Raw genomic sequence first — 25,405 nt, 5'->3', positions numbered from 1 at the left:
CCTCTATATACAAACAGTTTAATAATCCAAAGGAGCAGTGAGGGGACTTTTAACTGAAAGAAGCGGAGAAGTCCAGAGCAGTATAGACAGACATAACTAATGTCTGTAACTCTTTGCAGCCTGAGCACTGCATACATACTATAGTATTTACTCACAGACTATTGTTCTCAGCCATCCCCAGGCCCCCTTCTGCCTCACTCAGTAGTTTTAAACTTACTCTTCTTCCTCTTCTTTCTTCTTATAGCCCATGCTGCTTTTTAGGCACCACGGCTCCTCTCTGCTTTACTGGTGCAACGTGACATTGTGATATCAAAATGACACATGGATGTACAATAATCTTTCTTGTACAGCAGCTGGGCCCTTCCTCCAGTTTATCTCATGGGCAGCGGGTGCAGGAGGTGCTGGCGGGAGATGGGAGAATGGGGGGATTCACAATCAATCATCTTACTGCAGTGCACTGGCAGTGGCGGTGTGCTGTGGAAGGATGGGGGCCCTCTTTCACCATGCATCATTAGCTGCGGTATGAGTTGCCCGGGTCCTCCCCTCTATGTCAGAGTTGCCAGCACATATTTCTTGACAGTACCCTCTTGATGGCTGCCCTGATATTTGTAGTCATTGGTTTTAATTGAATGAGCAGTGTCATATAACGGTAAAACACTTGAGACCAATTCTTGTTTAATATTTTTAACTCATCTATAAACAATTTTTCGGCTTACTGGAAGTGAAGTTCTCAAATCTTTATCTAGCATCTTGGATGTGCCAATGTTTGTTGACCATCTTCCCAACTAGATTAAAGTTGCTGCTGAATTGTGTAATGAATATGACATTTTGCTTCTCTTCTTTCTTTTCTTCTTCCATTATTTTAGTTCCAGAAATTCTACTTTCTCTATTTATCTAACCATATTCTGCTCTGAATAAAATTCATCATTAACACTCCAGTCTTTGAATGTATCACCTTCAGCAGTGGCAGAATTTGTGAGTGGTGGGTCCAGGTGCAAAAATATAAATTGTCACTCCCCCCTTCTCCACCCCAAGTTCACAATATGCCTCACAGCAGTGGGTGTTGGAAGAGACAAAGAATGACAACGTAAAGTAAGGGGAGGAAGAGGATGACAGGGAAAGGCAGTGGGTGATGGGTACAAGCACAATGTTCTGTGTGGTGTGGAGAGCAGGGGACATGTACCTTGGTGGGGTCAGGAACACAGCGTGTTCTGCTCTGTCTGTGATGAGCCCCTACCCCTTGTGCTTTCCTCAGTTTGGCGTCAGTTAGACAGACTCTGACAGTGCCAGTTACACTGGGTGTGAGCTGCCTTTAATTCACAGAGAGCAGTAAATCAGAAATAATGTACAGCTGTCTGTTAATTAGAGCCTGTGGCTGTGATCATCAACGCTGAAAGGTGGCAAGACTCCTCTATCAGTCCAGCACACACAAAGCCAGCCCTGCCTACCAAATGCTGGGTACACACTTAACAGGGACGGGACCCGGCGGGGTGCCGGCATCAGCAAAGTGCATACACACTTACCGATGCCAGCAGTGATGGTGGTGGCCATGCTACATTCGGCAGTGTGGCTCTCATTGGTTATGTCTTCCATCGATCCTGCATGTAGGACCAACGGAGGATGTTGCTGATGATGCATGGGAGGGTGTGTATCCAGCTAAAGGTAAGGGGCAGGTTCCTCAGGCAGTGGGGCCCACCCTGCTCTCTGCACTGAGCCATTCATCCAATACTGCTCAAATTGGTCTGTGGGGTCCAGGAAATAATTCAATGCTGGTCTGGGCAGCAGGGGCCCTGGTTCAATGCACCAGCTGCACCACTGGTAGGTCCACCTCTGACCTCCAGTACAGTTACAATTGATTCTTCTAAACTGGCCAGATATATGTTGGTTAACCAACTGCAGTGGTGATTACTCAATGCTGGTAACATATTGTTTCTGTATACTTCTTTTATATGAGCCTTTGTGTGCACTTGGTTGTTCTTAAATGACTAACTCTTTAATGGTGGTTGTAGTAAATTCCAGAAATTTGGAGTTGTTATTTATATATCAAAATCAAGAAGATATCATCAATCTATCTGTACCAAAAAATTAAGTTGTACTTATATTCATTGTTACTCCAAATGTACTTGTCCTACCATCTTGAAACAAACAAGCTGGCATAACTGAGCTTGAAGGAAGTGCCCATGGCTGTGACACTATTTTTAAGGTAAAACTTCCTGTCATGCCAGAAGTAATTATGTTTTAAAATAAAATCAATAATTTGAATAATGAAATCAATATGTTGATTTTAAATGTTTGTGAGAGGAAATAATAATAATTTTTATTATATAGTGCTTCTGTCCAGCAAGACTAAAAGCATCAAAAATATAGCATCGATGTTTAGTATTACAACAAAAGGAAAACAAACTGAAATAACAATGACCACAGTGTACATAATTAACTTAATGCAGGGTGGTGCAGCCATTCTGGGTAATAAATTTCATAGGTTACATAACCCACCCATGAAAGGTACCAGGCAAGGCAGCCATTTTGGGCACACTACAGGTTACCCTGCATGGAATAGGAAATGCCTAGAAGAGATGACACAAAATGGAGAAGTTGCAGTGTACTAAAGCTAGAAGCAGAACCATTACATAACCATCAGTTCCAAGTATTTTTCATCCCACCCAAGGGTGAACCAGGTGATGCAGCCATCTTGGGTGCACTACAGAGATTACAATGTGTAAGATAAACCATACAAGAAACTAAGACATATACGGGTGACTACAATGTGTAGTATGATACAAACTGAAGGATAGTTCCATGTGTTGAGCATCCTGCCCAAGAAAGAACCTTTTGAGGCAGTGGGGTACACTGCATAGGTTAAATCTGGCAGGTTGCACAGTTAGCAGAAGTAAAACATTCAGGTGGTGGAGGAAGAATATAAAAAATAGAAAGGCACAAAACAGCAGTATTAAAACAAAGGTGACAGTACTATAAAAACTATGGTAGAGTTAACAAAATACAAAAACAATGGAGTAAACTGCATCAAGCCTAGTATCTGCCTCACTTAAGTGTGCAGACCTGTTGCATCCAGCAGTTTGTTGAGCGCAACAGAATGAGACTGACTGAAAACAGTCTTTGAAGTACACAGTGATAACAGAATAGTAACCAAGGCTACATAAGTACCCATGAGTGAGGACACATTTGTGGAAGAAAAAAGAAAAAAAGTAATACCACATAATGATCCTGAGCTGCAGTGTTTGAAAAATTGTTTCATTTGAGATTCTACAGTAGTCCAAAGTACAAATCCAATTCTAACAACAGTTATAACCCTTCTTCCTTGAAACAACATCCTTCTAATGCAGCCTTCACAGATGCAGGCCAAAGCCTGAATGCATGTCTTGAAAATAATTCTCTTAAATACTACACACTATGGCCCTCATTCCGAGTTGATCGCACGTAGCAACTTTTTGCTGCTTGTGCGATCAACTTGACGCCGCCTATGGGGGAGTGTATTTTAGCATAGCAGGGCTGCGATCGCTTGTGCAGCCCGGCTATGCTAAAAAAGTTTCCTGCAAAACAAGACCAGGGTCAGACTTACTTACCATGTGCAACGGATCCAGCGACGAAGGTCCCGAGATTGACGTCAGACATCCGCCCTCCAAACGCATGGACACGTCTGCATTCGGATCTCCACACCCAGAAAATGGGGAGTATCCACCCCTGAATGCCTCCCCGCTGTCAATCTTCTTGCGATCGCGCTAGTGATCACTCTCTTCTGTCTTCTGGTCGTTGCCCTGTGACAGCTGTCGCAGGGCAACGATGCGCATGCACATTGCTGGCACCGCACATGCACAGTTCTGACCCGTTCGCACCGCAGCGAAGAACCGCTGTGTGTGAATGGGTCGGAATGACCCCCTATATCAGATGTCACAGTGTGTGTGTGTGTGTGTGTGTGTGTGTGTGTGTGTGTGTGTGTGTGTACGGATTAGTAAGTTTGCAACACACGTGTGCAATACAAGTGTAGAGTGACTTGACATCACTTGTAAAAAGTGTATAACTTTCTTTCCAGGGAAAATGATTCAATATCTGGAGTATGTTCATGGTATCCTTTAGACAGCTTTTCTGTTGGCTGACAAGTGTCTGTAAAAATAGTCAATGTATTTTGATAAGTTTGTCGTGATTGGACATCAAGGAGGGTTGAAGGGTTCCTTATGGATTTTCGGGAGACAGTAAAACATGTTTCTCCATCATAAACTCACTGCTTTTTAGTGATTATTCCCATTTTGAATCCTTCCACCGTGAGGTTACCTAATTCCCTGGCGAATTCTTTGGTTGGGTCCTGATTCTGTAATTCATATAGATCTGGATAAGATAATAATTGTATTATCTTCTTTTAGGTTCCTCAGTCCATTCTTTTCTTCTTTTGAGAAGTTGTATTTCATCTTTAGTTTCTCTGGAATTCAATCTATTTTTTTGTTCTACTAACTTCTGAAAGGTTTCAATATAGGACCCTTTACAGTATTGAAAGATAATGGTGGTTGATATTCAGTATGTTTGAAGGGCTGATTGAACAAGGGCCCTCATTCCGAGTTGTTCGCTCGCAAGGCGATTTTAGCAGAGTTACACACGCTAAGCCGCCGCCTACTGGGAGTGAATCTTAGCTTCTTAAAATTGCGAACGATGTATTCGCAATATTGCGATTACAAACTATTTAGCAGTTTCAGAGTAGCTTCAGACTTACTCGGCATCTGCGATCAGTTCAGTGCTTGTCGTTCCTGGTTTGACGTCACAAACACACCCAGCGTTCGCCCAGACACTCCTCCGTTTCTCCAGCCACTCCTGCGTTTTTTCCGGAAACGGTAGCGTTTTCATCCACACGCCCATAAAACGCCGTGTTTCCGCCCAGTAACACCCATTTCCTGTCAATCACATTACGTTCGCCGGAGCGAAGAAAAAGCCGTGAGTAAAAAAACTATCTTCATAGCAAAATTACTTGGCGCAGTCGCAGTGCGAACATTGCGCATGCGTACTAAGCAGAAAAACGCTGCGATGCGAAGAAAATTACAGAGCGAACGACTCGGAATGAGGGCCAATGTGGAGTGACTCAGAGCTGATCTATGATCAGTTTCTCTGACATGTGGGTGGGCGCCCAGCACAGGGCTATTCTGCCCTGCATGTCACGCCCTGCACCCCCACCCCCACAAGTGCGAAAGTATCGCACGGCGGCGATGCTTTTGCACCCGCCAAGTAGCTACCTGCCTGATCAGCCTAGCTGTGCTGGCAGGTGGCTACCCGCTGCTTTCTGGGTTGCAGTGGCTGCGTGTGACATCATGCAGCTGCTGTGGCCCACCCCTGCAACAGTCCAGACACACCTGCATTGTCCAGACCGCGCCCCACCAACGGCATTCTAACGCCATTGGCATGCCCCCTCCCGCCCCGCAACCACCTCTGCCTGTCAATCAGGGAGAGGCGATCGCAGCCCTGAGATGCTTTCGCATCTCAGTGGTTGTCACGGAGTGTGCATGTGCAGTGCGCCCGCAGCGTGGGTGCACTCCAGTAAGGGCTTCAGGCTGCGATCGCTATTGTACCAGCGATCGGGTCTGAATTAGGCCCAATGTTGTTTCTCTCATGGATGTATTGCAAAATATTTTCTTGTTCACAACTTCCTTACAAATTTATATACATCGATATAAAGATTAAACTTGTTAATGTTCAACTGCGGTGCAAACTTTAGACACAATAAACAAAGAAAACTACTCACCTATCAAATGACAGTGGCCGATCACTTATATACAGAAGGAGAATATACTCGAATGGTCGCAGAATACCTAGAATATTTACGTGTCTCACCTTCTAGAATATTCCAGTAGATTCCCATATGCATGCATCTTAGCTAAGTTCCCTATTAAGTTAGGGTATCCATTATATCAAGAACTAAAGCAAATTCCGAAAAACACATTCATTTTTTTAATTCAGCAACCCCAAAATACCCTAAATTCGTTGAAATTTCCTTGGCAACTAACATTTTTTGTTACAGATAAAAATTAAAAGAGAATTCTAATGCGCACTCTAGGAGCAGCAGTCTATGGTCGTATCACTTGGTGTATCACCACACACACCAGAAAAATAGAAACTTTTACAATTAAAATTGGAAACCACCTTAGACAGCGCTCACTTTAGATCTTTTACAAACCATAAATGTAACCATACATAAGAGTTAATGCTCATAGGCTGGGAGATAGTCCTTGGATGTTCCTCACTGGTCTGACTGACAGGATATACACGATTTCTTCTCAGTTCCGCATAACTTGATTTCTCGAGTTAAAGGGAAAAAAACAAAGGGAAACAAGATTGTAGTGAACCCTGAAGGTGAAAATCTCTTCTCCCCTTTTATCCGCTCCCGAAATGAATCAAACAGGGTGGGTCCGTCACCCTATTCTCCTTAAAACAGGAGAGGGAATATTCTGATTGTTCTTTATACTTTTTTCCAGAAAGGGTGTATCTCTCCTTTAGGGGTCCACCACAGTGAAGGATAAGCAGGTAGGGTACCAGCCCGTACCTATTGTCACAACTGAGGGCCTGAGCTGACGGGAGGCAGCCTCAGTTGTAGGGGCTGAGATGTAACGGAACCTGGGAGGTTGTATCAGACCCCTAGACATGTAAGTAACATGTAGAATAACTGCCCGAAGGCGTGACCACGACAACCAGGATAAAAGTCAATGATGTTTATTATGACAAACTCCGTAACACAGCAGCAGTAAAAGGAAACATAAAAGTCAACAGAGGATAAATACAATTCCTGGGTACTACAGGGTGGCAAGGGCCACAGGCACTGGTAGTGTGAGACAGTTCTTATAATCTTCTAGTTGGAAAGTCCTTACCAGGCCTGACTGTAGCAATGGAGAGAACCCAGGATCGTACCAGCTGATGTTCCAGGAAAGGCTGGGCTGCTGAAGGTAAACGGCTGCTGTGGATACTGGCTGGAACCAGACTGTTGTTGGTACGGAGTGGATACTGGCTGGAACCAGACTGTTGTTGGTACGGAGTGGATACTGGCTGGAACCAGTTAAATAATAAACGAACTTGAGAGCGATGAAATAATAATGAAGTTTGGAGTTTGAGAGCGGTGAAATAATAATACCGGTGGAGAGTGGCAAACTGCAGAAAAGGACACCGGCCCTTTAAGAGAAGCTATACACTGCTGGAAGCTGGGCTGGAAGCAGGTGATTGTTTGAGAGTGGTGAAATAATAATACCGGTGGAGAGTGGTAAACTGCAGAAAGGACACCGGCCCTTTAAGAGAAGCTGTACACTGCTGGAAGCTGGGCTGGAAGCAGGTGATTGTTGTAGCTGGAAACAGGTGAGTCCAGAATGGATCGGAGAGTCAGGCTACACCGCAGATGGAATGCTGGTGCGGGTCTCTATAGCAGAAGTCTGGAGACAGGAGCTGGAACCTGGAAGACAACCACAGGAGAGAGACAAACTGGAACTAGGTTAGACAACCAAAGCACTGACGCCTTCCTTGCTCAGGCACAGCATACTTATACCTGCAGCAAGGAAGGGGTTGGCTAGGTAATTATGCAAATCAACAATACAGACAGCAGATTGGTGGAAATAATCAGATGACAAAATCCAAGATGGCTGCGCCCATGCAGACACTTGGAGGGAAGTTTGGTTTGTAATCCATGTGAGAATTGAAACAGTAATGGCGACGCCGGCCACAGGAGACAGGAGACGCCAGACTGACAAGCGCACATTTAACCACGCGGGCACAGCGGAGGCCGCAGCTGATGAAATCACCACTCTGACATTCTGCATGTGGAAACTCAGGAACAGCGGGATCCGGTCCTGGAACGCTGAGCCAGCCTTAGGAGGCATCTGAAGGGTAAGTAATGGCGTCCAGATACCCGGATCGTGACAGCACCCCCCCCCTTTAGGAGTGGCCCCAGGACACTTCTTAGGCTTTAAAGGAAACTTTGCGTGGAAATTTCGGACCAAGGCAGGAGCATGGACGTCTGAGGCATTGGTCCAAGAGCGTTCTTCAGGACCATAGCCCTTCCAGTCAATGAGGTATTGTAACTGACCGTAACGGAAACGTGAGTCCAAAATCTTGGCCACCTCGTACTCGACTCCCCGTTGAGTCTGAACTTTGGGAGCTGGAGGAAGTACGGAATGAAACCGATTCAGGATCAGCGGTTTCAACAAAGAAACATGAAATGTCCTGGGTATTTTCAAGAAGGATGGTAACTGTAACCTGTAGGCAACAGGATTGATGACTTGTTCAATCTTGAAGGGTCCGATGTAGCGAGGTGCAAATTTCATGCTGGGAACTCTCAACCTCAAATTCTTCGTGGACAGCCACACACGATCACCCACCTTGAGAGCAGGAACCGCTCTACGCTTCCTATCGGCAAACTTCTTATACCTGAATGAGGCTTTAAGCAGGGCTGCGCGGACGTTCCTCCAGTTATTTGAAAACTGACGCAAGGTGACATCCACTGCTGGAACAGAAGTTGCGGGAAGCGGTTGGAATTCTGGGACTTTAGGGTGGAATCCATAATTAATGAAGAATGGTGTAGAAGAAGATGAGGAATGGTATTGATTGTTGTGGCTGAACTCGGCCCAAGGAAGGAGTTGAACCCAGTCATCTTGAGAGGAAGACACATATATACGGAGGAAGGCCTCCAAGTCCTGATTCACCCTCTCGGTTTGACCATTGGTCTGAGGATGGTAAGCCGTGGAAAACTTTAACTTGACTTGGAGGGCTTGACACAAACTTCGCCAAAATTTGGCTACAAATTGTACTCCACGATCCGAGATGATCTCTTCAGGAAGACCGTGAAGTCGGAAGATCTCTTGTATAAACACTTGAGCCAACTTAGAAGCTGACGGAAGACCGGTGAGAGGGATGAAATGTGCCATCTTGGTGAACCGGTCAACTACCACCCAGATGGTATTAAACTTGTTGCAGATAGGTAGATCGGAAACAAAGTCCATCGACAAATGGGTCCAAGGTCGACGGGGAACAGATAATGGAACCAGTTGCCCCGCAGGCGACTGGTGGGAGACTTTGTGTTGGGCACACTTTGGGCAGGAGGCAATAAATTCCATAACGTCCTTCTTCAGAGTTGGCCACCAGTAGGACCTAGAAATAAATTCAAGGGTTTTCTGAATGCCTGTATGTCCAGCAAAACGGGAAGCATGGGCCCAATGCATGAGCTTCTTCCTTAGAACTGGCTTAACAAAACTTTTCCCTGGTGGAGGCGTAGAGTCCATCCCTACCGTGGAGAATGCCAACGGATTAATAATAGGATGCTTGTCTGCAGACTCGGACTCATTTTCTTGCTCCCATGAGCGGGAAAGGGCATCGGCCTTACGATTCTGAGCACCCGGACAGAACTGGAGTTTAAAGTCAAACCTAGAGAAGAAAAGTGCCCATCTGGCCTGACAAGGATTCAGACATTGTGCGCCTTTGAGATATAAAAGATTTTTGTGGTCGGTAAGTATGGTGATTGAGTGGGAAGCTCCCTCCAACAGGTATCTCCACTCCTCCAGAGCGAGCTTGATGGCTAGCAACTCCTGATCGCCAATGGCATAGTTGCGCTCAGCTGGGGAGAACTTCCGGGAGAAGAAACTGCAAGGATGTAGATGTCCATCTTTGGCCCTCTGGGATAACACTGCTCCTACTCCAACGGAGGAGGCATCTACCTCTAAGATAAAAGGAGAGTCGGTGTCGGGCTGTTTCAGAACTGGTGCAGAGATGAACCGTTGCTTCAGAAGGTGAAAGGCCTGTGTAGCTTCCTCGGACCACTTGGACGGATTAGCACCTTTCTTGGTTAATGCAGTGATAGGCGCCACGATGGTGGAAAAGTCTCGTATAAATTTTCTATAATAATTGGCGAACCCTAAGAACCTCTGGACCCCTTTGAGGCTTAAGGGTATAGGCCAATTCTGGATTGCTTGGAGTTTCTCAGGATCCATCTCTAGTCCGGAACCGGACACAATGTAACCTAGAAACGGAATGGTTTTAACTTCAAACACACACTTCTCCAATTTACAATAGAGGTGATTGACACGGAGACGGGAAAGAACCTCTTTTACCCAGAAACGATGATCTTCGAGATTATTAGCAAAGATGAGGATGTCGTCTAGATAAACCACGACATGGCGGTACAAGATGTCCCTGAAAATCTCATTCACGAAGTGCTGGAAGACTGCTGGAGCGTTGCTCAATCCGAAGGGCATGACGAGGTACTCATAATGTCCGTCACGGGTGTTAAAGGCGGTCTTCCACTCGTCACCCTCACGGATTCGGATGAGATTGTAGGCACCCCTCAAGTCCAGCTTTGTGAAAATAGTTGCACCACTAACTCTATCAAAGAGCTCGGTAATCAGGGGTAAAGGGTATCGGTTCTTGACGGTAATGTCGTTCAGACCTCTGTAGTCGATGCACGGACGCAGACCACCGTCTTTCTTCTTAACGAAGAAGAAGCCTGCGCCGGCTGGAGAAGAAGATGGTCGGATGAAACCCTTCGCCAGGTTCTCTTTGATGTACTCTTCCATGGAGTGTGTCTCAGGCAGAGACAACGGATAAGTTCGGCCTCGCGGTGGAACCTTCCCTGGAATGAGGTCGATTGGGCAGTCCCATTTTCTATGAGGAGGAAGGATATCAGCAGAGGCTTTACTGAACACGTCCGTGAAGTCTTGATATGGAGGAGGCGGAACATCAGATGACCTGGGGAAGGAAGAACAAACAGGAAGAACTTTGGCTAAACAAGTCTCAGCACAGGAGGGACCCCATGCCAGTATTTGCGTAGTCGTCCAGTCAATTGATGGGTTGTGGAGACGGAGCCATGGAAGGCCTAAAACCACTGGATGTGTGGCTCTTGGAATCACTAAAAAAGAAATATACTCAGAATGAAGAACTCCCACTCTCAGACGAACTGGAAGAGTCCTTAAGGAAATGACTGCGTCAAAAATCTTGCTGCCATCCACGGCAGTCAAAGAGATGGACGAGGACAGTCTCTCGGTGGGTAGGGACCACCGTTTAACATAAGCTTCGGTTATGAAATTCCCAGCTGCTCCGGAATCAAGGAGGGCAATGACGTTCCTGTAACGTTGAGCAATTTGGAGCGACACTGGGAGGTTACAGTCATGAGGAGATGGAGAGGAGATCATTACTCCTAGCCGGCCCTCTCCTTGGCGAGCTAGGATCTGGAGTTTCCCGGACGTTTGGGACAGGCATTGATAGTGTGCGACGGAGCTGCACAGTAGAGACAGAGAGACTCAGAGAGACGTCTTCGGCGCTCAGCGGGAGATAGACGGGAACGACTAATTTGCATAGGCTCATCCTTGGATGGAGATGGTTGACGAGGAGGAGGAGCAGAAGATTTAGGAGTAGATGATCTTCCTCGCTCGGTTGCTCTCTCTCTGAAACGTAGATCAACCTTCGTGCAAAGAGAAATTAGCTCATCCAACTTAGAGGGCAAGTCTCTGGTAGCTAACTCATCCTTGATGCGTTCTGATAAGCCATGCCAGAATGCAGCATACAGGGCCTCGTCGTTCCATGCCAGTTCGGATGCCAGGATTTTAAACTGTATAAGATACTGTCCCACAGTACGTGTTCCCTGGCGTAAACGGAGAATCTCAGATGAAGCAGATGTTATCCGGCCTGGCTCGTCGAAGATGCGCCTGAATGTAGCTACAAAGTCAGTATAGGAGGATAGCAGGGGATCAGACTTCTCCCATAAAGGTGATGCCCAGTCAAGGGCTGAGCCACTGAGAAGGGAGATGATATAGGCAATTTTGGTACGGTCACTGAAGAAATTTCCAGGTAGAAGCTCAAAGTGGATTTCACATTGATTGAGAAATCCCCTGCAGAACCTTGGAGATCCATCAAATTTTGCTGGCGTTGGAAGATGAAGATGTGGACTGGAAATGGGTAAGGTGGGTGGGGTTACAGCTGGTGTTACTGTAGCGGACGCACCGGACGTGCCAGGTCCACGGAGGGTCGTTTGAATCCCATCCAGCCGTGTAGAGAGATCCTGGAGACAGCGGATGATGTGGCCCTGTGCAGCCTCCTGATGTTCAAGTCGGGCTGCCAGTTCTTGCATCGGCCTGGCCGCTTGATCCTGGTCTCTGGCTGGATTCATTAGGTCAGTGCTTACTGTCACAACTGAGGGCCTGAGCTGACGGGAGGCAGCCTCAGTTGTAGGGGCTGAGATGTAACGGAACCTGGGAGGTTGTATCAGACCCCTAGACATGTAAGTAACATGTAGAATAACTGCCCGAAGGCGTGACCACGACAACCAGGATAAAAGTCAATGATGTTTATTATGACAAACTCCGTAACACAGCAGCAGTAAAAGGAAACATAAAAGTCAACAGAGGATAAATACAATTCCTGGGTACTACAGGGTGGCAAGGGCCACAGGCACTGGTAGTGTGAGACAGTTCTTATAATCTTCTAGTTGGAAAGTCCTTACCAGGCCTGACTGTAGCAATGGAGAGAACCCAGGATCGTACCAGCTGATGTTCCAGGAAAGGCTGGGCTGCTGAAGGTAAAACGGCTGCTGTGGATACTGGCTGGAACCAGACTGTTGTTGGTACGGAGTGGATACTGGCTGGAACCAGACTGTTGTTGGTACGGAGTGGATACTGGCTGGAACCAGTTAAATAATAAACGAACTTGAGAGCGATGAAATAATAATGAAGTTTGGAGTTTGAGAGCGGTGAAATAATATTACCGGTGGAGAGTGGTAAACTGCAGAAAAGGACACCGGCCCTTTAAGAGAAGCTATACACTGCTGGAAGCTGGGCTGGAAGCAGGTGATTGTTTGAGAGCGGTGAAATAATAATACCGGTGGAGAGTGGTAAACTGCAGAAAGGACACCGGCCCTTTAAGAAAAGCTGTACACTGCTGGAAGCTGGGCTGGAAGCAGGTGATTGTTGTAGCTGGAAACAGGTGAGTCCAGAATGGATCGGAGAGTCAGGCTACACCGCAGATGGAATGCTGGTGCGGGTCTCTATAGCAGAAGTCTGGAGACAGGAGCTGGAACCTGGAAGACAACCACAGGAGAGAGACAAACTGGAACTAGGTTAGACAACCAAAGCACTGACGCCTTCCTTGCTCAGGCACAGCATACTTATACCTGCAGCAAGGAAGGGGTTGGCTAGGCAATTATGCAAATCAACAATACAGACAGCAGATTGGTGGAAATAATCAGATGACAAAATCCAAGATGGCTGCGCCCATGCAGACACTTGGAGGGAAGTTTGGTTTGTAATCCATGTGAGAATTGAAACAGTAATGGCGACGCCGGCCACAGGAGACAGGAGACGCCAGACTGACAAGCGCACATTTAACCACGCGGGCACAGCGGAGGCCGCGGCTGATGAAATCACCACTCTGACATTCTGCATGTGGAAACTCAGGAACAGCGGGATCCGGTCCTGGAACGCTGAGCCAGCCTTAGGAGGCATCTGAAGGGTAAGTAATGGCGTCCAGATACCCGGATCGTGACACCTAACTTACTACTGAAGAACCTGTACAAATCCCATAAAGGTATCTTTTCACCAAATCTTTGGAGGGATGAGATGATATGAGGCGTACCCGACTTACTATTCCTCAAGAGTAGTCTTCCACATAAAGGTATCTTTATTTCCACTCTCTTCCTTTCTGCACTTCAACCGGAACCCCCCCCCCCCCCTGCGTTTGCCTATGCCTGCGATGTCCAAATGTAAAAAGATCACTTATATGATCTCTTTACTTCCTAGCCACTAATATGATCTCTTTACTTCCTAGCCATTAATATGATCTCTACTTCCTAGCCACTAATATGATCTCTTTACTTCCTGGCCAGTAATATGATCTCTACTTCCTAGCCACTAATATGATCTCTTTACTTCCTGGCCAGTAATATGATCTCTACTTCCTAGCCACTAATAGGATCTCTTTACTTCCTAGCCACTAATATGATCTCTTTACTTCCTAGCTTGGGGGCTGGTCGCACTACTGCACATGCACAGTCCTCAGACCGGGAATTTATGAGCACCCAGTGCCACCCCTCTCCCGGTACATTTTGCGATCTGAAGACAGCATCTGAAGTTGGCATTAGCTACTAGGGACAAGCGCCATTCTTACTTTTCTCAGCTTACTAAGCTCAGCATTTTGTCAGCCCCCCAAAATAGGGGATCACAACATATATAGTCAATGCATGCTGCTGCCCCCCATACTGACACCTGGGTAGAGCTTAATATTTGCGGATACCCAATGAAAATGAAAACATCCCACAAATATTCTTTAAAAAATATGCCCCATGCCAGCAAATTCAGCTAGTATAAGTCCAACATGGTATTATTAATATTAAGATCCTTTATTTATATGGGGTCACAAGGGTTTGGCAGCACTTAAAGTACATAAATAAATAAGCAAAACAAGAAAACAGTGACTTACAGTACAGGACAATGCAGGACAGGTACAGATGTGTCCTCTTACAACTGTGCTCCAAGCTCTACAAGTCGCATTACACATAATGGGGGATATTCAATTGTTTGAAAAGTCGGTTGAGTGTCTGTTTTTTCGTGTCTATTAGATATAAACTTTTAAAATAGTAGAATACCGCCCAATGTGTGAGTGCTGTGTGACTCGGTAGTACCAAATGTCTTTTTTCGCGTTTTTTGCCACGAAAATATGTCTTAGAAACAAAGTAATGTCAATAGGATGCACAAGCAGATTGTCTATATTCTGTGTGTGACTGCGACTGTATTTGCATACAGAATGCTATGCTACAGTGTTCCCCTGGAAAACACTGTAACTGGCATTTCAGATGCAGATAGAACTGCTATTAAAAATGCAAAAAAAGACGCTTGTGCTACCGAGTCCCACCATGGCATGATGCAACTTGAAGGTCTGTTTAGCGTGACTGCAGCAAGAAAGAGGACATATGGTATATAAACATTTCCGCATCAGCGAACATAATACTGAAGTAAGCATCAGGTGGTTTATAGGGAGTATGGAGTAGATGATAGACTAATGCTGGGTACATACTAGACGATAAAGTGAACGATGTGGCCGATGCCAACACATTGTTCACGATATCACCTAGTGTGTATGCACTATGTCGCTGATGATACGCATGCATGCCTGACAGGCGATATCACCAGGGAGGGCGCAGCATAGCCCCCGTCCCTCCCTACCCTGCCGTTGCTCATTGTTGGCAGCATCGGCAAGTGTGTATGCACTTGCCAATGCCTGCACTACCACTGGGACCCACTGGGGGTGACAGATATTGGAAAATAAAGGTGCATAACATAACAGGGATTGTAATTATTTTTAGAAAGACATGCTGGTTGGTTTTTAACCCTTTAACCCTACATCATGCAGACATCACACATGAGCCCTATACATTTATATATTGATAACCAGTTATTTATATAGTGCAGTGGTGTCAGAAGGCGGGTGCAGGGGGTGCGGCCCTCACCCAGGTGTCACCCTCGGAAGGGGTGATACCAAAGTTCTGGCTCCTGTCACAGAAAAGAAGCCGGCACTGCACACTACCTAGTCTCTGGGGGCAGCCAGCATCTCCGAGGAAGCTGGACACGCCCTCGGAGTGAAGAAGAGGAGACCAGTGAGGCCACACACCCTTTCAATTAGGCCACACACCCTTTTCGGGCGGCCGCAGCTTGTTCCACAGTGCTTTACAGAGAATAGCCATTCATATCAGTCTCTGCCCCAGTGGAGCTTACAATCTAAAATATGTTCCCTATGACATGCGCACCCACACAGACACACTAGGAATAATTTCTTGTCAGCAGACAATGAATCTACCAGTACATTTGGGATGTGGTTATGTGACCGGCAGTGTCCCGGCTAATTCAGCGCCCGACAGTCGGCATCCCAACTAAAAGGAACCAGTTCCCTCGTGGGAACCCATAGAGTGGGAATAGAACCTGCGACACCCATAGAGTGGGAATAGAATCGTGGAGAGCGCAGCAAGCCGGCAACGTGCTTCGTTACGCTCGCGCCCCTCCCCACCTGCCGGCAATCTAAACATCGGGATCCTGGCGTCGGTATGGTGACCAGTGGGATCCCAAACGCCGGTTACTCGAATCCAACCTATACATTTTTGCAGATGCAGGGCACTAGCTGACATGTTGATAGTTACACATAACTGATTACTGCAGGGAAGTGAAACCTGTTGCAAAGCAATGTGTGTTACCTGTGATCCTGTGTTTTCTTCCTCGCCAGTTTAGATGTATTACAGACAAATCATTCTGATATGTTTACCCTGTACAAAGGACAAACTGAATACAGCTGACCCTTTTCCCACCAAGTATGTCCATCTAGAATTATTTACAAAGAGTCTTATACCCCTTTTCCACTAGCAAAATCTACCTGTGTTTTTGCATGGGGGCGCGCATCGACACGGGTTTTAAGTTGGTGGAAACGGCTCAACACGGGTTGAGTGACCCTGGAATCCTACCCGGATAGCTACCTGGGTAGAACACGGTAATGACCCGGGTAACCCGTGTTTTCAGACCCGAGTAACGCTCTGAGACGCTGATTGGTGCTTCTGGGGCACAGGAAGATAATGTCATCCCTGGGAGACACACTGGGCACATACAAGCACCGCAGCAGCTTGCAAACAAACGCGGATGCAAGTCACGCTGTGCACAGCTATCGCAGCAGCTTGCAAATAAACACTACACTGGGCACATGCAGGCATTGAAGCAACTTGCAAACAAACAGACACTCTGAAGTCACGCTGGGCACATACAGATAATTTTATTGCAGCAGCTTACAAACAAACATAGCCTGTATAGCACCAGAAGCTCCAGCACAGCAACATGGCTATGTCGGTATGGTGACCGGTGGGATCCCAAACGCCGGTTACCTGAATCCAACCCGTACATTGGGGGTCATTCCGAGTTGATCGCTCGTTAGCAGTTTTTAGCAGCCATGCAAACGCATTGTCGCCGCCCACTGGGGAGTGTATTTTCGCTTTGCAGAAGTGCGAACGCTTGTGCAGCAGAGAGCCTGCAAAATCTTTTTGTGCAAAACAAGATCAGCCCTGTAGTTACTCTTCGTGTGAGTTGATTCTAACGATGGAGGGACAACTTTTGACGTCACACACCCGCCCAGCGAACGCCCATCCACGCCTGCATTTTTTCAGCAATGCCTGCGTTTTGCCAAACACTCCCTGAAAATGGTCAGTTGCCACCCAGAAACGCCCACTTCATGTCAATCTCCTTGCGATCGGCTGTGTGTTTGGAATCGTCACTAGAACCAGTGCAAAACCACAAAGGACTTTGTACCCGTACGCATGCGCAGATTAGCCGTTTTTTTCACTGAACGCTACGCAGCAAACAACGGTAGCTAGCGATCAACTCGGAATGACCCCCATTGTTGCAGATGCAGGGCGCTAGCTGTTAAACAACTACTACTGTTAGCGTTACACAACACACAGATATTATTCCACAGAACCTGACATGTTGATAGTTACACATAACTGATTACTGCAGGGAAGTGAAACCTGTTGCTAAGCAATGTGAGTTGGTGTGTTACCTGTGATCCTGTGTTTTCTTCCTTGTCAGTTTAGATGCATTACAGACAAATCATTCTGATATGTTTACCCTGTACAAAGGACAAACTGAATTAGCTGACCTTTTCTCCCCAAGTATGTCCATCTAGAATTATATACAAAGAGTCTTACAGATCAGTGAGATGGTGGGAATCTTATAATAATCTTGTCCAGAATGTTGGCATCATTCAGATTCTTCACTAACATACTGTAAAATACTGATTTTTTTTGTATATATGGCCTAATTACCAAACCTTATTTCTGCTCCACTGAAACTGAACAGGCACGGCACTACGATGACTGTTTGCAATATTTATTATACAGTACCTGTATATCCCACACTACTAGTGAAGTTGTCTCAGAGGGAGGGAATCATTTATGTACCAGAGAAGTCTTGAAGTTCAGTGGAGTATTATTATTTGGAAATTAGAGATGTGCACTTGAAATTTTTCGGGTTTTGTGTTTTGGTTTTGGGTTCGGTTCCGCGGCCGTGTTTTGGGTTCGACCGCGTTTTGGCAAAACCTCACCGAATTTTTTTTGTCGGATTCGGGTGTGTTTTGGATTCGGGTGTTTTTTTAAAAAAACACTAATAAACAGCTTAAATCATAGAATTTGGGGGTCATTTTGATCCCAAAGTATTATTAACCTCAAAAACCATAATTTCCACTCATTTTCAGTCTATTCTGAATACCTCACACCTCACAATATTATTTTTAGTCCTAAATTTGCACCTAGGTCGCTGGATGACTAAGCTAAGCGACCCTAGTGGCCGACACAAACACCGTGCCCATCTAGGAGTGGCACTGCAGTGTCACGCAGGATGGCCCTTCCAAAAAACCCTCCCCAAACAGCACATGACGCAAAGAAAAAAAGAGGCGCAATGAGGTAGCTGTGTGAGTAAGATAAGCGACCCTAGTGGCCGACACAAACACCGGGCCCATCTAGGAGTGGCACTGCAGTGTCACGCAGGATGGCCCTTCCAAAAAACCCTCCCCAAACAGCACATGACGCAAAGAAAAAAAGAGGCGCAATGAGGTAGCTGTGTGAGTAAGATAAGCGACCCTAGTGGCCGACACAAACACCGGGCCCATCTAGGAGTGGCACTGCAGTGTCACGCAGGATGGCCCTTCCAAAAAACCCTCCCCAAACAGCACATGACGCAAAGAAAAAAAGAGGCGCAATGAGGTAGCTGTGTGAGTAAGATAAGCGACCCTAGTGGCCGACACAAACACCGTGCCCATCTAGGAGTGGCACTGCAGTGTCACGCAGGATGGCCCTTCCAAAAAACCCTCCCCAAACAGCACATGACGCAAAGAAAAAAAGAGGCGCAATGAGGTAGCTGTGTGAGTAAGATAAGCGACCCTAGTGGCCGACACAAACACCGGGCCCATCTAGGAGTGGCACTGCAGTGTCACGCAGGATGGCCCTTCCAAAAAACCCTCCCCAAACAGCACATGACGCAAAGAAAAAAAGAGGCGCAATGAGGTAGCTGTGTGAGTAAGATAAGCGACCCTAGTGGCCGACACAAACACCGTGCCCATCTAGGAGTGGCACTGCAGTGTCACGCAGGATGGCCCTTCCAAAAAACCCTCCCCAAACAGCACATGACGCAAAGAAAAAAAGAGGCGCAATGAGGTAGCTGTGTGAGTAAGATAAGCGACCCTAGTGGCCGACACAAACACCGGGCCCATCTAGGAGTGGCACTGCAGTGTCACGCAGGATGGCCCTTCCAAAAAACCCACCCCAAACAGCACATGACGCAAAGAAAAAAAGAGGCGCAATGAGGTAGCTGTGTGAGTAAGATAAGCGACCCTAGTGGCCGACACAAACACCGGGCCCATCTAGGAGTGGCACTGCAGTGTCACGCAGGATGGCCCTTCCAAAAAACCCAACCCAAACAGCACATGACGCAAAGAAAAAAAGAGACGCAATGAGGTAGCTGTGTGAGTAAGATAAGCGACCCTAGTGGCCGACACAAACACCGTGCCCATCTAGGAGTGGCACTGCAGTGTCACGCAGGATGGCCCTTCCAAAAAACCCTCCCCAAACAGCACATGACGCAAAGAAAAAAAGAGGCGCAATGAGGTAGCTGTGTGAGTAAGATAAGCGACCCTAGTGGCCGACACAAACACCGGGCCCATCTAGGAGTGGCACTGCAGTGTCACGCAGGATGGCCCTTCCAAAAAACATTCCACAAACAGCACATGACGCAAAGAAAAATTAAAGAAAAAAGAGGTGCAAGATGGAATTGTCCTTGGGCCCTCCCACCCACCCTTATGTTGTATAAACAGGACATGCACACTTTAACCAACCCATCATTTCAGTGACAGGGTCTGCCACACGACTGTGACTAAAATGACGGGTTGGTTTGGACCCCCACCAAAAAAGAAGCAATTAATCTCTCCTTGCACAAACTGGCTCTACAGAGGCAAGATGTCCACCTCATCATCATCCTCCGATATATCACCGTGTACATCCCCCTCCTCACAGATTATCAATTCGTCCCCACTGGAATCCACCATCTCAGCTCCCTGTGTACTTTGTGGAGGCAATTGCTGCTGGTCAATGTCTCCACGGAGGAATTGATTATAATTCATTTTAATGAACATCATCTTCTCCACATTTTCTGGATGTAACCTCGTACGCCGATTGCTGACAAGGTGAGCGGCGGCACTAAACACTCTTTCGGAGTACACACTTGTGGGAGGGCAACTTAGGTAGAATAAAGCCAGTTTGTGCAAGGGCCTCCAAATTGCCTCTTTTTCCTGCCAGTATAACTACGGACTGTGTGACGTGCCTACTTGGATGCGGTCACTCATATAATCCTCCACCATTCTTTCAATGGTGAGAGAATCATATGCAGTGACAGTAGATGACATGTCCGTAATCGTTGTCAGGTCCTTCAGTCCGGACCAGATGTCAGCATCAGCAGTCGCTCCAGACTGCCCTGCATCACCGTCAGCGGGTGGGCTCGGAATTCTGAGCCTTTTCCTCGCACCCCCAGTTGCGGGAGAATGTGAAGGAGGAGATGTTGACAGGTCGCGTTCCGCTTGACTTCACAATTTTGTCACCAGCAGGTCTTTGAACCCCAGCAGACTTGTGTCTGCCAGAAAGAGAGATCCAAGGTAGGCTTTAAATCTAGGATCGAGCACGGTGGCCAAAATGTAGTGCTCTGATTTCAACAGATTGACCACCCGTGAATCCTTGTTAAGCGAATTAAGGGCTCCATCCACAAGTCCCACATGCCTAGCGGAATCGCTCCGTGTTAGCTCCTCCTTCAATGTCTCCAGCTTCTTCTGCAAAAGCCTGATGAGGCGAATGACCTGACTCAGGCTGGCAGTGTCTGAACTGACTTCACGTGTGGCAAGTTCAAAGGGCATCAGAACCTTGCACAACGTTGAAATCATTCTCCACTGCACTTGAGACAGGTGCATTCCACCTCCTATATCGTGCTCAATTGTATAGGCTTGAATGGCCTTTTGCTGCTCCTCCAACCTCTGAAGCATATAGAGGGTTGAATTCCACCTCGTTACCACTTCTTGCTTCAGATGATGGCAGGGCAGGTTCAGGCGTTTTTGGTGGTGCTCCAGTCTTCTGTACGTGGTGCCTGTACGCCGAAAGTGTCCCGCAATTCTTCTGGCCACCGACAGCATCTCTTGCACGCCCCTGTCGTTTTTGTAAAAATTCTGCACCACCAAATTCAAGGTATGTGCAAAACATGGGACGTGCTGGAATTTGCCCATATTTAATGCACACACAATATTGCTGGCGTTGTCCGATGCCACAAATCCACAGGAGAGTCCAATTGGGGTAAGCCATTCCGCGATGATCTTCCTCAGTTGCCGTAAGAGGTTTTCAGCTGTGTGCGTATTCTGGAAACCGGTGATACAAAGCGTAGCCTGCCTAGAAAAGAGTTGGCGTTTGCGAGATGCTGCTACTGGTGCCGCCGCTGCTGTTCTTGCGGCGGGAGTCCATACATCTACCCAGTGGGCTGTCACAGTCATATAGTCCTGACCCTGCCCTGCTCCACTTGTCCACATGTCCGTGGTTAAGTGGACATTGGGTACAACTGCATTTTTTAGGACACTGGTGAGTCTTTTTCTGACGTCCGTGTACATTCTCGGTATCGCCTGCCTAGAGAAGTGGAACCTAGATGGTATTTGGTAACGGGGGCACACTGCCTCAATAAATTGTCTAGTTCCCTGTGAACTAACGGCGGATACCGGACGCACGTCTAACACCAACATAGTTGTCAAGGCCTCAGTTATCCGCTTTGCAGCAGGATGACTGCTGTGATATTTCATCTTCCTCGCAAAGGACTGTTGGACAGTCAATTGCTTACTGGAAGTAGTACAAGTGGGCTTACGACTTCCCCTCTGGGATGACCATCGACTCCCAGCAGCAACAACAGCAGCGCCAGCAGCAGTAGGCATTACACTCAAGGATGCATCGGAGGAATCCCAGGCAGGAGAGGACTCGTCAGAATTGCCAGTGACATGGCCTGCAGGACTATTGGCATTCCTGGGTAAGGAGGAAATTGACACTGAGGGAGTTGGTGGGGTGGTTTGCGTGAGCTTGGTTACAAGAGGAAGGGATTTACTGGTCAGTGGACTGCTTCCGCTGTCACCCAAAGTTTTTGAACTTGTCACTGACTTATTATGAATGCGCTGCAGGTGACGTATAAGGTAGGATGTTCCGAGGTGGTTAACGTCCTTACCCCTACTTATTACAGCTTGACAAAGGCAACACACGGCTTGACAAATGTTGTCCGCATTTCTGGTGAAATACTTCCACACCGAAGAGCTGATTTTTTTTGTATTTTGACCAGGCATGTCAATGGCCCTATTCCTCCCACGGACAACAGGTGTCTCCCCGGGTGCCTGACTTAAACAAACCACCTCACCATCAGAATCCTCCTGGTCAATTTCCTCCCCAGCGCCAGCAACACCCATATCCTCCTCATCCTGGTGTACTTCAACACTGACATCTTCAATCTGACTATCAGGAACTGGACTGCGGGTGCTCCTTCCAGCACTTGCAGGGGGCGTGCAAATGGTGGAAGGCGCATGCTCTTCACGTCCAGTGTTGGGAAGGTCAGGCATCGCAACCGACACAATTGGACTCTCCTTGTGGATTTGGGATTTCAAAGAACACACAGTTCTTTGCGGTGCTTTTGCCAGCTTGAGTCTTTTCAGTTTTCTAGCGAGAGGCTGAGTGCTTCCATCCTCATGTGAAGCTGAACCACTAGCCATGAACATAGGCCAGGGCCTCAGCCGTTCCTTGCCACTCCGTGTGGTAAATGGCATATTGGCAAGTTTACGCTTCTCCTCCGACAATTTTATTTTAGGTTTTGGAGTCCTTTTTTTACTGATATTTGGTGTTTTGGATTTGACATGCTCTGTACTATGACATTGGGCATCGACCTTGGCAGACGACGTTGCTGGCATTTCATCGTCTCGGCCATGACTAGTGGCAGCAGCTTCAGCACGAGGTGGAAGTGGATCTTGATCTTTCCCTAATTTTGGATCCTCAACATTTTTATTCTCCATATTTTAATAGGCACAACTAAAAGGCACCTCAGGTAAACAATGGAGATGGATGGATACTAGTATACTTATGGATGGACTGCCGAGTGCCGACACGGAGGTAGCTACAGCCGTGGACTACCGTACTGTGTCTGCTGCTAATATAGACTGGATGATAATGAGATGAAATCAATATATATATATGTATGTATATATAATATCACTAGTACTGCAGCCGGACAGGTAGATAATATATTTATTAGGTAATGATGACTGATGACGGACCTGCTGGACACTGTAAGCTCAGCAGCACCGCAGACTGCTACAGTAAGCTACTATACTATAGTAGTATGTACAAAGAAGAAAGAAAAAAAAAACCACGGGTAGGTGGTATACAATTATGGATGGACTGCCGAGTGCCGACACAGAGGTAGCTACAGCCGTGGACTAACGTACTGTGTCTGCTGCTAATATAGACTGGATGATTGATAATGAGATGAAATCAATATATATATGTATGTATATACAATATCACTAGTACTGCAGCCGGACAGGAAGATAATATATTTATTAGGTAATGATGACTGATGACGGACCTGCTGGACACTGTCAGCTCAGCAGCACCGCAGACTGCTTCAGTAAGCTACTATACTCTATAGTAGTATGTACAAAGAAGAAAGAAAAAAAAAACCACGGGTAGGTGGTATACAATTATGGATGGACTGCCGAGTGCCGACACAGAGGTAGCTACAGCCGTGGACTACCGTACTGTGTCTGCTGCTAATATAGACTGGATGATAATGAGATGAAATCAATATATATATATGTATGTATATATAATATCACTAGTACTGCAGCCGGACAGGTAGATAATATATTTATTAGGTAATGATGACTGATGACGGACCTGCTGGACACTGTCAGCTCAGCAGCACCGCAGACTGCTACAGTAAGCTACTATACTATAGTAGTATGTACAAAGAAGAAAGAAAAGAAAAAAAACACGGGTAGGTGGTATACAATTATGGATGGACTGCCGAGTGCCGACACAGAGGTAGCTACAGCCGTGGACTAACGTACTGTGTCTGCTGCTAATATAGACTGGATGATTGATAATGAGATGAAATCAATATATATATATGTATGTATATATAATATCACTAGTACTGCAGCCGGACAGGTAGATAATATATTTATTAGGTAATGATGACTGATGACGGACCTGCTGGACACTGTCAGCTCAGCAGCACCGCAGACTGCTACAGTAAGCTACTATACTATAGTAGTATGTACAAAGAAGAAAGAAAAAAAAAAACCACGGGTAGGTGGTATACAATTATGGATGGACTGCCGAGTGCCGACACAGAGGTAGCTACAGCCGTGGACTAACGTACTGTGTCTGCTGCTAATATAGACTGGATGATTGATAATGAGATGAAATCAATATATATATGTATGTATATATAATATCACTAGTACTGCAGCCGGACAGGTAGATAATATATTTATTAGGTAATGATGACTGATGACGGACCTGCTGGACACTGTCAGCTCAGCAGCACCGCAGACTGCTACAGTAAGCTACTATACTCTATAGTAGTATGTACAAAGAAGAAAGAAAAAAAAAAAAACACGGGTAGGTGGTATACAATTATGGATGGACTGCCGAGTGCCGACACAGAGGTAGCTACAGCCGTGGACTAACGTACTGTGTCTGCTGCTAATATAGAGTCTAGACTGGATGATAAATTATTGATAATGAGATGAAATCAATATAATATCACTAGTACTGCAGCCGGACAGGTACTATATATATTTATTATGTAATGACTGATGACGGACCTGCTGGACACTGTCAGGTCAGCACAGCACCGCAGACTGCTACAGTAAGCTACTATAGTAGAAACAAAAATATTGAAAGCGCTGTCCAAGTTATGAGAGTATTTTTATTAAAATTAAAATTCTAAAATGCTGAATACATCCACATTTAATAAAAGGTATCCAATAATTCAATCAATAATCATATATATTATGGGAATTCTTTTTTGGTCCCACACCACTTAAAGATAATATGACTATGCACAGTGGATACAGTTTCAATACATCTTATCTTTCTCATTAAAACAACCAATAATCTATAGCCTAGACATAAGTATTCCCTCTATTAATAAATAGTGACTTTCCTGAATTCAAAGAACCACAGTCCCAGTGATAAATGACAGATCTGAGATAATTGGTGATTAGAAGGGTTCCTTGACCGGGAATTCCTGTTTGTTCTGAACTTTCAGTGTCTCTGAATCTTCACTAGTATACTATT

General features: G+C 46.2%; 1 long non-coding RNA gene across 8 annotated transcripts in view; it reads right to left on the bottom strand.

The window, feature by feature from the left end:
* The window catches only part of LOC134957007 (uncharacterized), a 108,305-nt gene extending 90,668 nt beyond the window's left edge, over positions 1-17,637 (bottom strand). For 3 of the 8 annotated variants that reach the window (XR_010186379.1, XR_010186378.1, XR_010186376.1), the window contains exon 1: positions 17,548-17,637. This is a non-coding gene — a long non-coding RNA (uncharacterized LOC134957007). Of the gene's footprint in view, positions 1-16,201; positions 16,290-17,547 lie in introns of those variants that run through there. The other 5 variants (XR_010186380.1, XR_010186382.1, XR_010186383.1 and 2 more) reach the window with 3 other exon arrangements.
* Positions 17,638-25,405: the final 7,768 nt, after the last annotated feature.

This window comes from Pseudophryne corroboree, chromosome 9 (assembly GCF_028390025.1).
Source record: "Pseudophryne corroboree isolate aPseCor3 chromosome 9, aPseCor3.hap2, whole genome shotgun sequence".
Lineage (NCBI taxonomy): Eukaryota > Metazoa > Chordata > Amphibia > Anura > Myobatrachidae > Pseudophryne > Pseudophryne corroboree.
Note: the sequence above shows the minus strand (reverse complement) of the source record. Positions and strands in the feature narration are given on the sequence as shown.